General features: G+C 29.9%; 1 pseudogene; it reads right to left on the minus strand.

Moving 5' to 3' along the window:
- Nucleotides 1–9465: 9465 nt before the first annotated feature.
- On the minus strand, nt 9466–12077 carry LOC133824774 (peptide chain release factor PrfB3, chloroplastic-like; annotated as a pseudogene).
- Between the last annotated feature and the right edge of the window lie 5809 nt (nt 12078–17886).

Below are 17886 nucleotides of genomic sequence, written 5' to 3' on the forward strand. Positions count from 1 at the left end.
TGATATATATATTGGTGATGTTAAGTGTATTTTTTTTTATTTTTGAGTTTAGTAATTTTGATATTGGTTCTATTTTATTTGGTGCTCAATTTCAATAGTGTGAGGGTTCTATAAGTTAATATGAAAAAATATAGGTTAATATGAAGAAGAAAAAAAAAAGAATACCACTAGTCGGTTGAACAACTGACCTACCTTGTTGTACACCATAGGTCTGTTGGACAACCGACCTACCATGTTGTACACCATAGGTCGGTTGTACAACTGACCTACTATGTTGTACACTATAGGTCAGTTGGACAACCGACATACCATGTTGTACACTATAGGTCGGTTGTACAACTGACCTGCCATGTTGTACACTATAAGTCGGTTGTACAACCGACCTACCATATTTGCATAGTAAGTCATTACATGTGAGGTCGGTTCTAAACTGACTTATGAACATTTATAGGTCGGTTTTTAACTGACTTCTTATGCAATTTTTATAGTAGTACCTTATATTTAAAAAAAAAAATAAGGAGCCAACGTATACACGTGAAAATCATGAATCACATAAATTTCTCTTTATTTTTAGGCTCACTGGCGTTACAAATTAAGTAACAGGCCCCTAAAAATTGTAGGCCCTTTTTCTAATGAAAATGCATCATTTAATTGATATAAAAATACAAGTCAACTTAACATATTCGAAATAAGTTGCTCGAATACTTTAAATTAAATTAAAGAGGTTGACCTACCAGACTAATTTACCGAATGAAGCTATTTGACCGACCAAATCCTTGATTGCTCATGTCCTGATCATTTTAGCAGCCTTATATATGCCGACCAATCATTTCATAAGGTCCTTTGTTTGACGACTCCATTAAAATGTCTCGACCAAATCATCACAATGTCTTCATTTAACTCTTGAATTGTGTGATTAATATATGTCATGTCATCTTGCTGACAATTGGAATAATAATATAAAAATATGAGTTTTTATTGTAAGAATCATAAATTGATTTTCTTGTCTAATACAATAATATATTTAAAAATTCCCAAAACATTTGAAAATTTTTGGAGTAATTTTGGCGAGAAAACGAGCATTTAGAGCAACACAAATAGAGACATGTCACCCTATGAGTGGCGACATATCAGCTGTAGCTTACAATTGTGAGCTGCTTGAAAGTGGTGATATGTTGCTAGGGTCAAAAAATGTGTTTTAAATACTTCAATCTTATTGGTTAAGCCTAGTTATGGTGCTACCAATATTAATAAGAGTTTTAAGAGTTTGAATGCATTGATCTTACCTTTCAATTCTTTCTCTCTCTTTAACTTTTTTTTTAGCTCTCTAAGATTATCATTTTTCTCCAAAAAATTCGTCAAGAAGTACTTAACTTGTGTGAATTTCATGACTTGTTGTATCTCAATCTTCATTCCTCCATTGTTGAAGCTCCAAGCATCTCTCAAGACTTGGAATATAGAATTTGGACAAATATTATATCTCATCCATGATTTAGTTTTGGGTTGCATGTTTTATTTTGTTTTGTGACTTTAGTTATTGTGTTCGTCATTTTATGTGATTCATAGTTTTGTATTTACTGCCTTGAGTTGTAATTTCTATAGTAACTGTGATTCTTTATATCCAATAACATCAACGTACTTAATCGATCAACTGTATTTAATTATCATGCGAAAGGATGTATCCTCTTATTAAGTATTCACTTAATGGTCATGAATATAATATGGGATATTATATAGTTAATGATATATGCCTCGTGGAAAACATTTGTAAATACACTCTCATTTCCTCCAAAGATATAAAAATCAATATTTTGTTTCATGTAAAGAGTCTCCAAGGAAAGATGTAGAATGAGCATTTGGTGCTTCAATCATGTTTTGAGATTGTGCGTGGACTAGCTAATATTGGGATGAAGAAATACTTAATGATATGATGGTTTGATCGAGTTCAACTATGATTTCATCAAAGGAAAACATGTACATGTGTCATGTGAGGGTATAAAATTGAACTATATGAGTTTATTCAAACATGTCATCAAATTAGTGATAGGCAAACTCATTATCAACTACAAGCAAATCTTATTGAGCACTTGTGGAAAAAACACGGAGTAAATTAAATATCCAAAACTTAAATCATGTCATCATGTGTATTACCTTTTAATTAAAAATTGAAATTGACTTTTTTATTTTTATTGTATTTCTTTCAAATTGAAATATATATATTTTTTCTATGTAAAAAATGTATAAATAACAGAAATTTTTTGTTTTAATGATTTTTTATTTTATTCTATTAACTTTAATGGAATGTTCTTATATTTAAGAGAATATTCTTATATTTAACGATTGATTGTAACAATACACCTAAATGGGTATTCCACAACACATCATTATAAGACTAATGAAAAAGTATTATAATAAGAATTGTAAAAAGCGATAAAGTAAAATAAGACTTAAAATAAATAGCGGGCTTGAAATTTTTAAGCGATAATCTTGTAATTTTTCTAAACCCAGTTTTCCCTTTTCAAACAAAATTTTTTCCAATTCACATGTGTTCTCTGCTTGTTCCCTCTCTGTATTCTTTTCTCTTCCCAAATTTTCTCTCCTTCTAATCTGCTGCCCTAAATCAATCTTCATTTGATCTTTGACCAAAAATCCAATTGCTACTAGTCCTAGGTTTAAGCTTCTCCCATTTCCCATATCTCTACCTTGTTTTTCTTTTTATTTGTTTTCTTTCAGTGGAAGGTTTAGCAACATTTTTTGGAATGATCTATCTACCACATTCGTATCCTCTTATATATTCTTCTTCCCATGCTTTCTTAGTATGATTTCTAAATTTATTGTGTCATTTTTAGGAACTCAAACCCTAGATATTTGTTTTCTTAAAGAATCGGGGTCACCCATGAAATAGACATGGCTCCAAAATAATTTATAATAATGACTATGGCTCCTATCACTGGCTTCCCGCATCCTCTTGGTAGATTGTTGGCCAAAATATCTTGATTTTGTGATTTCTTTACATTTGAGCATTGATATATATATATATATATTTATATCAAAGAAGAAAGAATTGAAAGAAAGCAAGATCTGGAAAATACTGGCGGAGAAGAGTAGAAAAATCTTTTATTGGGTTTGAGAGGTACCACTGTAAAGATTCTCTACAATCTCCATCTTCTTCTTTCATTAATCTCTACACTATATTTTGTATTTAAATTTCAACACACACACACATATATATATATATATATAATTTTTTCTTTGAAAGAATCAATTTTTCAATACTTAAGTGGTTCATGTTTCATTGGAAATTTTTAAAGCATCTTCATATTTTCCTTAGTAATTGATCTCAAAATTATGAGGCCAACTAAGTCTGTTAATAGATGCTACATAGTGTTTTTTTTTTGTTGTAGACTCTAAGCTCTTCCCTTTTATATTTACTATAGGTCGAGCTTTTGTTTTGTTCTTGAATAATGCCTTATATCAGAGAAATGTTGTTAGCTTTAGAACTACATAATTCTTTTTAAATATGTAAATTATCGCTAGTATCAAATTAAGTGACCCTGGTTAATTTTCTGGAACTAAATGGCTAATATTTTTAATGTTCAAATTTATATTTTGTTAAGATTTGATCTTATTTGTGCTTTTACTTTCATTTCTAGAGTTTCATACTACATTGTGAGTAATGTCAAGTAATATAGTAAGTTATATAAAAGAAAATCTTTCTTGTTATGTTTTTGTTACAGTGATAATTTTATTTTTCTCTTTATATATGATATTATGTAGATGGGATTGCTTATGGTATGGGTGCTTCAGGGATATATGAAGGAGTAAATTAGTAATCCTATTTTATAGGTGTCGACTTAAAAAAAAATGAATTGTACTCTTACAAGGATATATGGAACTAAGAAAGAACGGAAATTGATATGCAAACAAATAGTTAGCTTTATGCTTATGTGTTAGTAATTGCTTGCACCACCATCCTCATTGCATACAACTACGATTGTAGAGAAATCCACTCTCAAATATTGATGAGTATAAGAACATGTAATGTCAAACCACTGAGCCTTTGTTAACCCTCATAGAGTATATGATGTAAGTGTCTTTGTCGTGGTTATTTTATTCATATTCTGATTGGTACTTGTTATTTAACAAAAACTTGAATTTTAATCTATTCTTATATATGTTGGCAAATAGAATGTTGCCTTGACTGTTACTTGAACCTTGCATGAGAGAAACATTTAGGACCTGCTAGAAGAATGCCACCCACCTGGCATGTTTGAAACTATTTTTCTTATTATCATACTTATTAAAGGTAAGCTTTTTTGCTTGCAAATGTCAATATGATAATAGATCATATTTGTGGACAAGCGTGTATTATTTTTTGTTATCCTGCCATTTTATGCAATGCATTGACTAATATGTATAGACTTGATTTTGATGTTGGGTTCTTGTCTTGCATATATAGATCAAATTTTTTCTATACCTTTGTTCCTATTAAGCTCTCTCACGTACTCATATGTCAAAATAAATCACAATTAGCAATATATATTTACTTCCACAAAAGAGGAATGTGAGTTTGTGTGAACTGCATAGAGCATTGTATTTTAAAGGGTCTAATACTCTTATTCTTGTTAGTAGACTAGTATTATGTTCACTCAGACTTATTCTTGTTGTAGGCTATTGTTACTATGGCTTTGGTTTATTCTTATTATTGCTTCTGTTATTTCTATATTAGATGCTCTGATTTTTTGTTTTGTTTTTATTCTTATAACTTTGGTGTGTGTTAACACTATCCTAATTACATTTCAAGCTCTTATATTAATAAGAAGTGGAATTTAGGCATTCATATTATAATGTAACACAATGTGAATGATAATTAATTTTTATTTTACAGTAGAAGAAATAAAAAGCTTTGGCAGAGATAGAGGTTCCTAATGCAAAGAGTTTGTTTATAATGTTGACTTCCAAAAGATCCAAAAGAAAGTGAAAGTAGTAAAGTGGAAACAAGTATTAATAGCATGCCCTTAAACATAAAGTATTTCAGGCAACCAAGGAATAAGGTATACCTTACTTTGTCTCCTGTTTATATATATATATGTATATATATATATATAAAGACAATATATTTCAAGCTATTTGATCAATATTTTTCCTTAACCAAAGCTAAGCTAGTACAGTGCGCTTTGTGCTCCATTTTTTCACTGGTTATCTTGTTAACCTAGATATACATTTACAAAAATAAATAAATTCTTTAAATCCAAGATGAAGATTTTAGACTAATGCTTGAAAGTTTGTTGATAAAATCAATCTAGGCCATTAATTTATTGATGAGTTGTATCGAGATTTTCTTAACTAGGTTGATTTGATTTTGTTTTAATTTGATTATGGGGGCTGATATTGCTCTATTTGAATAAAGCTTTAGTGCATTATATATGTGTCTAAGGGAAAAATTAAAATCAGTGATTTTTGGTATCTCAAACTTGGAGCTCTTTTCTTATCTTGTAAATAATATTTGCTTGTGATAAGATTCGCTGCATATTCACTTGCTAGAATGTGTTTCACTCTCTATGTATTTTTAGAATTGTTTATTTTAAAATAGTAATATTGAATGAGGCAATTTTCTTGATTAGCAAAAACAGTTATAATGTATATGCTAGATGGAGGAAGATGAAGCTTGATATTACATTAAGCAGTTTTGTAGCATAGTAAGAATAGTGATACAATATATTATATATAATGATTTCTTGGTCATTCATCTTATGTTATCTTTTTCTTTTTCAAAATGAAATTGAAATGATTGCTACTACAAAAAAGGCTTTATAGGACTAGCATTGCGAGTCCTTAAAAAGTGTTTAGGACTCGCGGGGCGCGAGTCCTCTATTTGAGATCCTTAAAAACTAAGGATTTTAGGACTCACGTTGCGAGTCCTAAAAGAATGTCCGCGAGTCCTAAAAGATCTTGTTGAGTGCCTTTAAGTAAGGTTTTTAGGACTCTTTGGGTGCCCTTAAAAGTTATATTTTTAATTTTTAAATTAAAAATTATGATTTAAATGAAACATTTATATACAAATTAATCTAAAAATTTATAGATTAAAATAAAACATATCAAAATTATAATTGTCTTGACCTTAAAAAATATATAACTAGATTTACAAAGTAAATAATTAACCATTCAACCAAGAATCATTTACTCTAATAAAAATTACAAATATAATAAAACACTAAATTTATTGTCAAACAACATATATTTCTTCTTCTTATCCTTGTACTCACCCTCTTCACTGCCATTCCAAAGTAAGGATTGTTTGTCATGAATTTCTTTATAAAATCATCCCTGAAACATGAAAAATCACATTATAATACACCGAACATGAAAAATTATAACTAGATTTTTATTGTAGTGTACGTAAATAAGTTTATTCGCAATTGTTACAATTTTAATTTTGATTTAAAAAATATATCCCTTTGGGTGTCCAAAATGTATTAAAATAAATTTGAAAAGAAAATACTAAAAAAACACCAAAAATTTTTTTGGACCCTATACTTCCATACTAAATACAGAATAAAAAAAGAATAATATAGGTAAATAACATACATATATATTTATATAAGATAAAGTATTTATTTATCAAAGAAATGAAAAAACATAGTGTAATTAAGTGATATTTTTATTTCACCCTTTTGAATCCCAAGAATAATACTTCATATTGAAATAATAATAGAAATAAAGAAATGGTGGAGCACTATATATATGAAAAAAAATCTATGGTTTCCATTCCCAATTATTCTAATAATAGTTGTTTCTTAATATCTAAGTAAACAAAAGAATGCATAACAAGCAAAATACTCAAGATAATTCCTTTCTCTTTACAGCTCATTATGTGGTCTTCATCTAACACATTATGGGGCAGCACTAAGCAAGAAAAGCACCAAAAATCTAAAAGTGCATCAAATAGTGCAGCACAAAAAATTCTAATAAAGAAGCCAACATGATACATCAAATTGATGTTCATGAGAGTAATGCAAATTGATGCAAGTAAGAACAAATAACAATAAAAGAAATAAGAGTCGCTCAATACCTTTTTAAAGATTACCGTATTTTGTCTTAAGTTCAAGATTAAATAAAAGTGTTGGGCTTGATATGGAAAACCTCTACAGTCATTCACAAATTTAGAGAAATGATAGATACAAATATCCAACAATATTTTCACAATGAAATGGAACCATGACAAATATACTAGCCTATTAGTTATTCAACAACACTCTCTTGTGTAAATTTATCTTCAAAAGTAAAAGAAAGACAAATAAAATAGAGAATCAATTTCCATCTGTAAAGATGTCATTCTTTATTGTACAAAGTTCACATGTGCCTCATTGGCAACACAAACATTGGAAACTTTGAATACATTTTCAGATTTGTTAAGAAGCTTGAAAATGAGCATATAAGGTTGTATACTAAACAGAAGCTCAATAAAATCAAACCAAAAACAATGAATTGTGATAAAAAAAAAAGGTTAAAAGAAGCTATTCAGTCATATAAGTAGAAGACATTATTTATGACATTACCATTTTGTTATGATACATTTCAGGCATGACAGTTAAAGCAATCAGGATGTTGTTTTTGAAACCAAACAATTAGATCCAATGGCACAAAACAAAACTAAAGAAACGAGTTTCTTTTGATACTACATAATAGATTATTCCATGATAAAGTTTTCACAGTCATAATAAAAAAAATTGCATAAGAAATTAAATAATTGAAAGCCCATACATGTAAAAGATCACCAAATCATGTAGATTGGAGAAAAGATAATTTACTTGCATGAATAAAAAACTTGCTTCTAGTTCCATATTGTAATTAGCACGAAACACAAATTGAAGAAGACCTAATACATTGAGGTCAATTATATATTTATATATATATATATATAATATTTTATATAAAAGAATTAATTTTTAAATTAATATATATATGTACGTATAAAGCTCATTAGTGCACAAGAGAAAAGCAAAGAAAAGATAGAAAAAGTTGGTTCTCATTAGTGCACAAGAGACTATATAAAGCTCAAGAAACCAAAATCAAAATAACAACCCATCACATGGTTGTGTTTATAATAATGGTTTGTGTTTATATGCATTGATTTCAACAATACTAGAAAGATGAATAAATGTAAGACACAAGTTACATTAGCTTCATCATTATTCCACTTAAACTAAACAAAGCAAACACTTAAAGAAATTTCCTTGATGTGATCAAATATAGTTCCTTGATCTCTCTTCTCTTGGTATATATACTAATAATGAATGATCTCATAATATTACCTAATCAAATCCAAATCCAATTTTTTGTATTATGTTTTTATAATGCAATGCATGGAATCATCCAAATTTTGTGATAAATAGGATCCAAATCACAATGAGTGATTTGGATTTTAAGATCCAATCAATCACATATATACCAACTAGAATGTGATTACCAAATTTAATGTAATAGTAAAATCATAAAATAATTCTAAATTTTTAATAGGACAAAGATATAAATTTTTGGTATCATATAATTTCACTCACATATATACATAGTATCTTATTATCAAATTTTGTGCAAAAATTAAAACAATAATTAATATATAAGTATGCAAACATATGTAATCAATCCATAAAAAATAATATATACTAAATTGTAAATTAATATAGGAAACCAAACCGTAGCTTATCTAAAATAATAAACCAAATAGTATCCAAGCACTCACACCACTCACATCACTAACTCTTTTGGGAGAGAAAAGATGAGGATTTTGATTTAAATTCTAGAAATACCTATCCTGACTTTATAATCTCGAAAGCACAAATCTGTGATCACATAGTTACTCTAAATCGACTCTTTTGAGGCTCGGATTAAGCAAATTTTGTGATTAGTGGCAAAATTGAAATTCGACTTAATTATTAATTAGATGGTCAAATGTTAAATATCTGGATCACATATTTATCATTGTGGCAGTTATCATTTTCATATTTCCACACAAAACTAAGTACAAAAAAATCTATAGAAAATTGGGCAGCATATCCTCTAATTTACTAGTCTAGCCATCTGTTACAATCAACACCAACATGTCAAACAAATCAAACAGCACACAGGTTTTCATCCATATATCACCACAGCACACAAAATTATCAGAACCTACTTCACCAAGACATGCAAGTTCTCAATCTTCCGTTATCACCGCGGCACACAGAATTCCCAGAACCTACTTCACTACGGATGAATTTCTAAGATATTCAAACTCCACTAAAGTAATACAATTATCATTCAAAATTGTAAAATAACAAATAGTATCAATATTAGCCTATATTATTTATTATTTATTCACTAAATAGTTGGAATAGTTATGAGGAATAACCTAAATAATCACCTGCTATGAGGAATCACCTAAATAATCACATTCATTAATAGCATCAGATCATAATGTCATATTAAACATGATAAAGAATTAGAACGAGATGTATAAATATGACTAATCACCTGCTGATTGGACACTTATGCCAGTAGGAATATGCTGAATGCAGACTGAAGGTCTAGTTCCACTCTGCTCTTCTTCAAGCATGGAGGAGGATGTGATATTCAAATCCCTATCATCAATTTGAAGGTTGTAAGTGTTTTCAAGGAACAGGGGAACAATGTCTACGCTTGCTGAGCTACTCTGCATGATTTCCACAAATGTGTCAAGCTGTGAAAATTTTAATCAAGATGAATAGAATCTTCTACTTAGTAGTCAATACTTTCAGAATAGAGCTATGAGACATGACATAGCATTGGAGCATTGTCTTGACTCTTACAGTTATATTATTTAGAATGTTGAAGGAAAAACCAGACTACATTGTTCTATATTAGAATAAGGTGCAACATTAAATTGGAGTAACAGTGAAATTACTCTTCACACAACACATCATATAAAAATCTCTATGCACTCACATAGTATGGACTAAGTTCATTCCTTAAATCAACAAAGAACACAAGAATCTCATCTTAGTGAAGAGAGTAAATAAACAGAAGAAACAATACACATCCGTACCGTAAGGGGAGGAAAATAACTAAAGGCTCCTGCAAAGTCTTAATGTTTCAGAACTGGAGAAAGTATAAGCATATATGTATGTATTAGCTGAAGAACTACACTAGATATGGTATAGCAAAAATTTTTTTTTATCAAGTAAGACGTGGAAAGTAGTTACGATTCAGAAAACTTTATAACTAAGCAACTGATATAAAAATATTTGGCCAGAGATTAATAGCAAAAACAGAAGTTGTACCTCAAACAGCGCAGATTCAACATTAGGGCCTCTAATCATGAAGTGGACACCCCTTTCTCCTGAAAGATATCCATACACATACTTAAATTCAAATTCTATAGTCGCTGACTTAATGTCGCCACCATTCGTCGAAGGGCGCTTCTCAACCACTCTCCCTTTTTGTCCTTCCTTTCTCCCCCATTTTGTATACATTCTCAACAATTTACTTGCCCATATCTGGACATGGAATATATAAACAAAGTCAGAGAAAAAAAGAGACTGAAAACATAGGAGAGACAATAATCATCTTGTTGAGCTTTTTCAGAAAAATGCCAAATTTCTGTTAGACATTGCTTCATTTAATTACATACCAAGTTGGACCATGGAATTCCAAACATGTATGTTTTATCTCCAAAAGATCATACATAAAAGGTTAAATATATGAGATAAACAAGGTAAACAAGATTATCAAACCTCAGAGTGACCTTCAGATCCAGCTTTAATAACTACACATGCTCCCTCAATGTCATATGGCCCCTTTAGAAGCTTGACCATCTCATAATGATCTAAAACCTTGCTTATGTCTAAAGAAGCACTATATGCTTGCTTGAAAAGCCCATAATTGATAGCATCTATCTCGGCCAACTACGTTATTAACTTTGCCTCTTCAACCTGCAGACATAAATTAAATAAGAACAACAAAATAATCATTCCAACTAAAAGAGGAAAAATGGTAAAGATGATTGGAGCAAACTCATATAGACAAGTTCTAAAGAATGTTGAGGAAAAATCAACAAAATGCACCAATGCACATGAGTCATGACTGCCAAAATATTGTTTTTAAAAATGTAGTTTTGAATGCTCAAACATTCACTCAGAGGAAGGATAATGTGCAGTTTAAGTCATTAATTTAAAACAAAGAGCTCTCTATGCCAGTCTATTATATAATGGATACAATATGATTATTTCCAAGAAGAGGTAGACAATGACATACTCCAATGGTGCACCCATCTAAAAATAGTTAATTATCCATTATGTATTAATTCATAATAAATATGAAAAATCCTATGCATATATTATCACCTTATATGTTAAATCCTTAAGGGCATCAACCACTTTGGCACTATCAGCTAACTTGGCAAGAATCACATCGGATTTAGCAGGGTCATCCCAGAGGTCATAAGCCCGTATCATTTCTTCCTGTTTATTTCATTTTGCCTCTTCATGTTCGAGTGCCGCAGGGGCCAGCATTTCAGCTTGCAAAACTGCCTCTTCAATCTTCCTTTTCAATGCAAATAAACCTACACAATTACCAAAAGCTACATTAAATCCCATGAGATAAGTAAATAAACAACACAACCAAATATAACCGAAGAACTTTATATTTTGTTCTCTGGAAAATAACGAATATTAACTGAGAAATAATCTCAAACAGATTATAGGTACCCATGTATGCAAAACCGAAAAACTATTCCATATAGCCATAACAAGAACCACATAAAGAAAAGTCGTCATTCTAACATCAAAACACTTGGTTCCAAATTGGTGCAAACCCCATTTGCTCACTAAACAGCTAGACACCAAGAAGACACATATAAAGCAAGCTAAGAGTGAAGGAGAAACAGAGAAAGTAGAGCTGACCCAGTTGTTTGTAGACCTTGTTCTTGTCTTCATCCATGGAATATGAAGCTCGGGCAGTTGAATATAAGAGCAAGTCTTGCGTTTGGAAACTTTGCATTTTGATGTCAGCAATGTCGCTGAAGCACTTGATTTTCTTACGAAAGCGGGTTCTGCGGCCATGCTTATCATAAAGAGAAAGAAACTAAGAAGAAGAAGAAAGAGAGAAGCTTCATGAGTAGAGGGGTCGAGAATGCTGGAACCGAGAACCCAGATGCCGTCGACGCCGTTCACCACCGTCACTGCCGTCGTTCACTTGCTGTCGTTCATCTTTTTCAGCCGTTCAGCCTTGATGTGGTTGATTTACCAACCGTCGTTCAGCTGCTGTGGTTCTGAGTAATAAAATCCCCAAATGTGTCGTTTTTAAGTGTAACCCTATAGTTTCGAAATATATGGTTGTTTTCTAAGTGTTTTACATAAAACATTTAAGGACTTCCTTTGGGAGTCCTTAATACTCTTTTAGGACACGCAAGCGAGTCCTAAAAAAGTATTAAGGACTCCCAAAGCAAGTCCTTAAAATTATTAAGTAAGATACTTATTTTTTAGCCCAGATTTTTTTAGGACTCGCATATTCTTTTAGGACACTCATTGCGAGTCCTAAAAGAGTATTAAGGACTCCCAAAGCAAGTCCTTAAAATTATTAAGTAAAACACTTATTTTTATAGCCCAGATTTTTTTAGAACTCGCATTTTCTTTTAGGACACTCATTGCGAGTCCTAAATTGCATTTTTTTAGGACTCTCAATGAGTGTCCTAACAACTCCATAAATATTTTTAAGGACTTGCATTTAGGTGCGTGTCCTAAAAAAATGTCCCGTAAAGGATATTTTGTAGTAGTGGATTATGTCAAATGCTTAGAACAATCAATTCTTTTTTTTCTTCTATTGTCTATAATGAATTGGAATAATGAGTTTCTTATGAATATCTTATATAAGCTCTCTCTTAGATTTGGTTTCCTCTTTTACGTTATACGTTTATAATCATAATTTTTTTTTTATGTTTTAGAAAAGTGAAGAAATTTAAACATTTAAATATGGGTTTATACCTTTTTGGACCCTGTGTTTTGTCCCATTACCTGTGTTGGACCCTGTGTTTTGACAAATTACTTTTTGGACCCTATGTTTTGTAAAATAGTTAAAATAGAACCCTAAACTCAATTTTGATGAAGAAAAAATTGAATATAACAACACAGTTTTTAAGCAGAATGATTTTATTTTTGTTCTAATTGTTAGTTTGGTAAATTATTTGTGATTTTAGTTGAGAAAACATTAACCAAAATCGGGTTTAGGGCTCTATTTTAACCATTTTACAAAACATAGGGTCCAAAAAGTAATTTATCAAAACACAGGGTCCAAACAGGTAATGAGACAAAACACAGTGTCTAAAAAGGTATAAACCCTTTAAATATACATGTATGCATTATTAGATCTACTTATTATTTACAATTCATGTGTTGAATAGTTTTATGCATTATTGTCTACCCTACTGTGATGATATTCTAGATTATTTTAGATTAATTATTTACAACTAGTGAATACATTATTGTATATGTTATGTTATAGCAAAAAATAGTAGCAGTTACTTATTGCAATTTCCTCATCCCCTTATCTTAATTTTTATTTATCACATGTCTTTTTGTGTTGTAGAAAATGACAATGCAAGGATGGATGTTGTATTCTACACAGTTGGGGAGTATATTTTGCTTGTTGTTGTAAGCTCACTTCAAGTTTTATACATCTATTGGCTTTTCATCAAGTTGGTCACCTACAATCAAGATTGAGCATTGCATACCACTAGAGGTTTGTAGATGGTTTTGGACAATTATTTACATCTTTTTCATAAAATTATTAAAGATGATTCATTGTAAGCCTAGTTTAGGCAAAATATTATAATTTTATTATAGTGATTAATAAATATTTATTTGTATTATAATGTTTGGCTAACTTTTAGCGTTGTGTTGTTTCTTTTCTTTTTAGTGTTGTGTAAGTGAAAGAAAGAAAAAAAATCTTACATGATATAATATATATTCACCAATAGTTATAGCTTATCCAGTAATTAAAATAACACAAGAAAAATGTTATTGTAAAGTATACTATAATACTATTTTATAAGTTGTAAAAATTGTTATATAAACCATTATGAATAGCCTAAAGAAACACTTATCCATTATATACAATAACACATCAAAAGTATTATCGTAGACTATAGAATAACACTTCTCTATAACTATGGAAAAGTGTTATGCAAAGAGGTCCCACCTATGATAATACCACTTTCCTTAAGACATTGAAAAGTGTTATGGTATATATTTAATAATACTTTTTTGGTGTTGTGGAAAGAAGTATTTGGTGTAGTGTAAATATGACTTAAACTTAAATAAAATTAAATAAATAAATAATTAAACAAATTAAAATAAGATATTTTTGAGATATTTTACAATGATAATTAATTAAAAATAATAAAACCATATATTTTATAACTTAAATAAAATACAATTAAACTTAAACTTAAAATTATATTGAACATATAATATATATAATCATTTGTTGTCACTGCCAAATTAAAAAAACTAGAACAAACATAAATTTAAAAAAAATAAATAAATTCATTAATTAAAATATGATATTTTAAAAATATTCTATGATAATTTAAATAATTAAATCATATTTATTTAAAAATAATAAAGACATACATATAATTATTTTTATCTTATAAATTTGTGTGATAGTTTGTTTTTATCAAGTGATTTGAGCTCTTTTTCTTCATCAAATTCACAAAAGGACATTGTGAGATACATTAAAAACTAAAAATAATTGATGCATGTATACTACTGTCTACACTATGATAATTTCTATTCTTATTTTATTTCTATTATTAATTTCATTTTAAATATTATTGTATTTTATATTTATGTCATATAGCCATGTAAATATATATTTATACATTGTGTTTAGTTATCATGTATGTAGAGATTATTGATATAAATATTTATATATCTTATAGAACTATAATTCATTCTATTATATATATATATATTTAAATAACAGTGAACTAGTTTTTATTAAAATTATAGACAATGTTTACAATTTTAAAACAAACGTACATTACACGTTTCTTCTACCTTGTATATATACTATACACGAAACCACCCTAAATAATAAATAAAATATCTAACTGCATTACATAATCGAATTACATGATTGTACTACATAATATATAATTATTTACTGAAACTAATTAAACTAATGTTAGCTCTTTTCGCAACAATTCCATTTCGAGGCTAGTGTAATATTTTTCTTGCAGTGTAGGCATGTTGGTATTATTTGTTTCAGAGTTTTGGTAATACCAAAGAGTCCCCCCCCCCCCCCCCCCCCCCCTCCCCCCCTCCTGTCCAATATTCCTAGTATTTATAAGGGAATTCCATGGATAGGTTCAAGTCTCTGTGTAAATAAACCGCGTAATTAAATAAGGTAATATAATTAATACAAATTATTCCTATTTTCATTGGGATATGATTTGATAACACAAATATACTCCTGCTATCTCGGATAATAAATGACAGATATATGATATAGCTTGGTCATTAATGAGCGTATAAAGAATTCTTGAATCTCCTGGGATCCTTTAGTATGTGTTGTCTAGGCTCTCACGAACTGAATACTTCACCCGAGCTCGTGTCTAATCAATTACCTGACTCTGAGCTCGTAGTAACTTCAGAGTGCCCAAAGTTGGATCTAACCATTATGAGTCCTGAACTCGATTGTTACCTTAAGTGTAGGTCAGATGATAACTTGTATACCGTATACTAACTAGATTGGATCTCGAGCTGTTCACATCATCAATAACCAAATATTCCACTTGGCTATTTTTCCACATATTTATCTACTAGCTGTACCCGATCTGAGTGATTGAACTCGTGCTAATTTTAGGGTACAACAAAGTCTAATGCATGCTATGTTATGTGCAGTCATTGAAGATTTGCTATGCAGTGGGAATGGTGAGCAAGTGCTAGTGAAACCTTGGAAATGAACATTAGATAGTGGTCGGTATCTTAGACGGACTAGAGACTATATGTTAGTCTATTCCGGCGGATCTTTGAATATGTTAGGCTACTCAAATTCACATTTTAGACTAATGTTGATGACATGAAGTCTGCTTTTGAAAAAGGTGTTTACTATTGGGGGTCGAGCTATGATTTGGAGAAGCAATAGGTTTTCTGCCATCTCAATAGTTGTGATTTGGAGAAGCGTTAGGCTATCTGCCATTTTAGATTCCATCTTGGAGGATGAGAACATTGTTGCGTCTGTGGCGGCTATGAGAACAATCGAGCTGAGGAAGTTTTATACGGTTCTTGGTGTTATTCTAAAAATGGATAAACCACTCATTTTTTCTAGTGATAATAATGAGGCAACATCAAATTCGAAAGAACCTCGAAGCCACAAAAGAGTAAAGCATATAGAGAGAAAGTACCAAATTATTGGGGATGTGTGGCAAAGTCGTGATGTGAAGGTGATGAAGATAGCATTGGAAGGCAATCTTTCATATCCCTTTAAAAAGATATAAACAGAGAGCATAATTGTGAATCCTGTAGAATGAATGGTTTTCAGAAATATGTCCCATTTGTTTTAAAAGGGAAAGTGGGAGTTTGTTGGTTTTTATGCCCTTATAAAACTATGTCGGACAAGTAACGTGATTTTATAATGTCAATAAAAGAAGTAGAAATCATTTAGTTTGACAATCGTGTTACTTTCTTGTTTTATTATATGATTATTGGAATAATACAAACATTTATAAAAGTCTGATCATATAAATAGTTACAATTATATTGACTAGGTCACTGTGGATTATAATTGTAATTATATGTTCAAAAGAACGAGTCCTAATATTAAGTCAATGCATTTTATTTTCACTAATCTAGTAATCTACGATATGATCTACTTACACATTCGGGGTGTGATGTCTTATCCAAGGCATTAACCAAGTAGGGCTGATATTGACTATTGATAGATAAATAAGTATCGTTGTTATCAAATCTAATCAATGTCACAACATTGACCATAGGTCAAGTTGATCTTAATTCTAAGTGATAATATTCTAGTAATTATATTATTTAAATCTTTTGACTTGTTCGTTACCATCTTACCCTACGGTCTTGCCCATACTTACAACTTGGAGATTTAGTAGTGTAATTGAGTGGGAGTATTAATCATAGATATGAAATCTATAGCTTCTGCACGAGAAGTGAAAAGATAACTTCCTTAATAGCTTAGTCCAAAAAGGTAAATGATTGAGTGCTCATATATATGTGATTAAGTTCACGGATCTATCATTTATAAGGGACTTAGTGGGAGATAAGGATAAAATATAAATGAGGGGTAAAACGGTAATTTTCACCCGGCTTGTTAGTAAGTCATAGATATAGGATTGATTGATTGTAATGGTTATAACAATGGATAACATATTTGTGGTTTGGAAAAATACGTTCTATGAATTTAAAAGTACAATTTCGAATTTGTAGTGGAGTCATGAAGAATTAATAAATTGTGAGATAATTTATTTAATAAATAAACTCACGAAAATTTATTGAAGCTTGTATTCATAGATCCATGGTCTCCATGTCGTCTCTTATCAAATCAAGTTTAATAGTATCAAACAATTGGTTTAATTATCAATTAGAAATATCAATTTGACTAGGTCAATTTAGTGATATTTACATGTAATAAGAATTTAGGAATAAAAGAGAATCTTTGGGAAAATTTATTAATATTGATAAATTCGTGTTGGTATAAATAAATAATATTAAATCAAGTTTGAAATTATAATTAGTTAATTTGAATAACTATTTAATTAATTACTTGAAAGATAAATAAATAAAAATATTTGAATTTAGGCCCAATTAGGATTGGGCCCAAGTCCATTTGTGGAAGCCCAAT

The sequence above is a fragment of the Humulus lupulus genome, chromosome 3, assembly GCF_963169125.1.
Source record: "Humulus lupulus chromosome 3, drHumLupu1.1, whole genome shotgun sequence".
Taxonomy (NCBI): domain Eukaryota; kingdom Viridiplantae; phylum Streptophyta; class Magnoliopsida; order Rosales; family Cannabaceae; genus Humulus; species Humulus lupulus.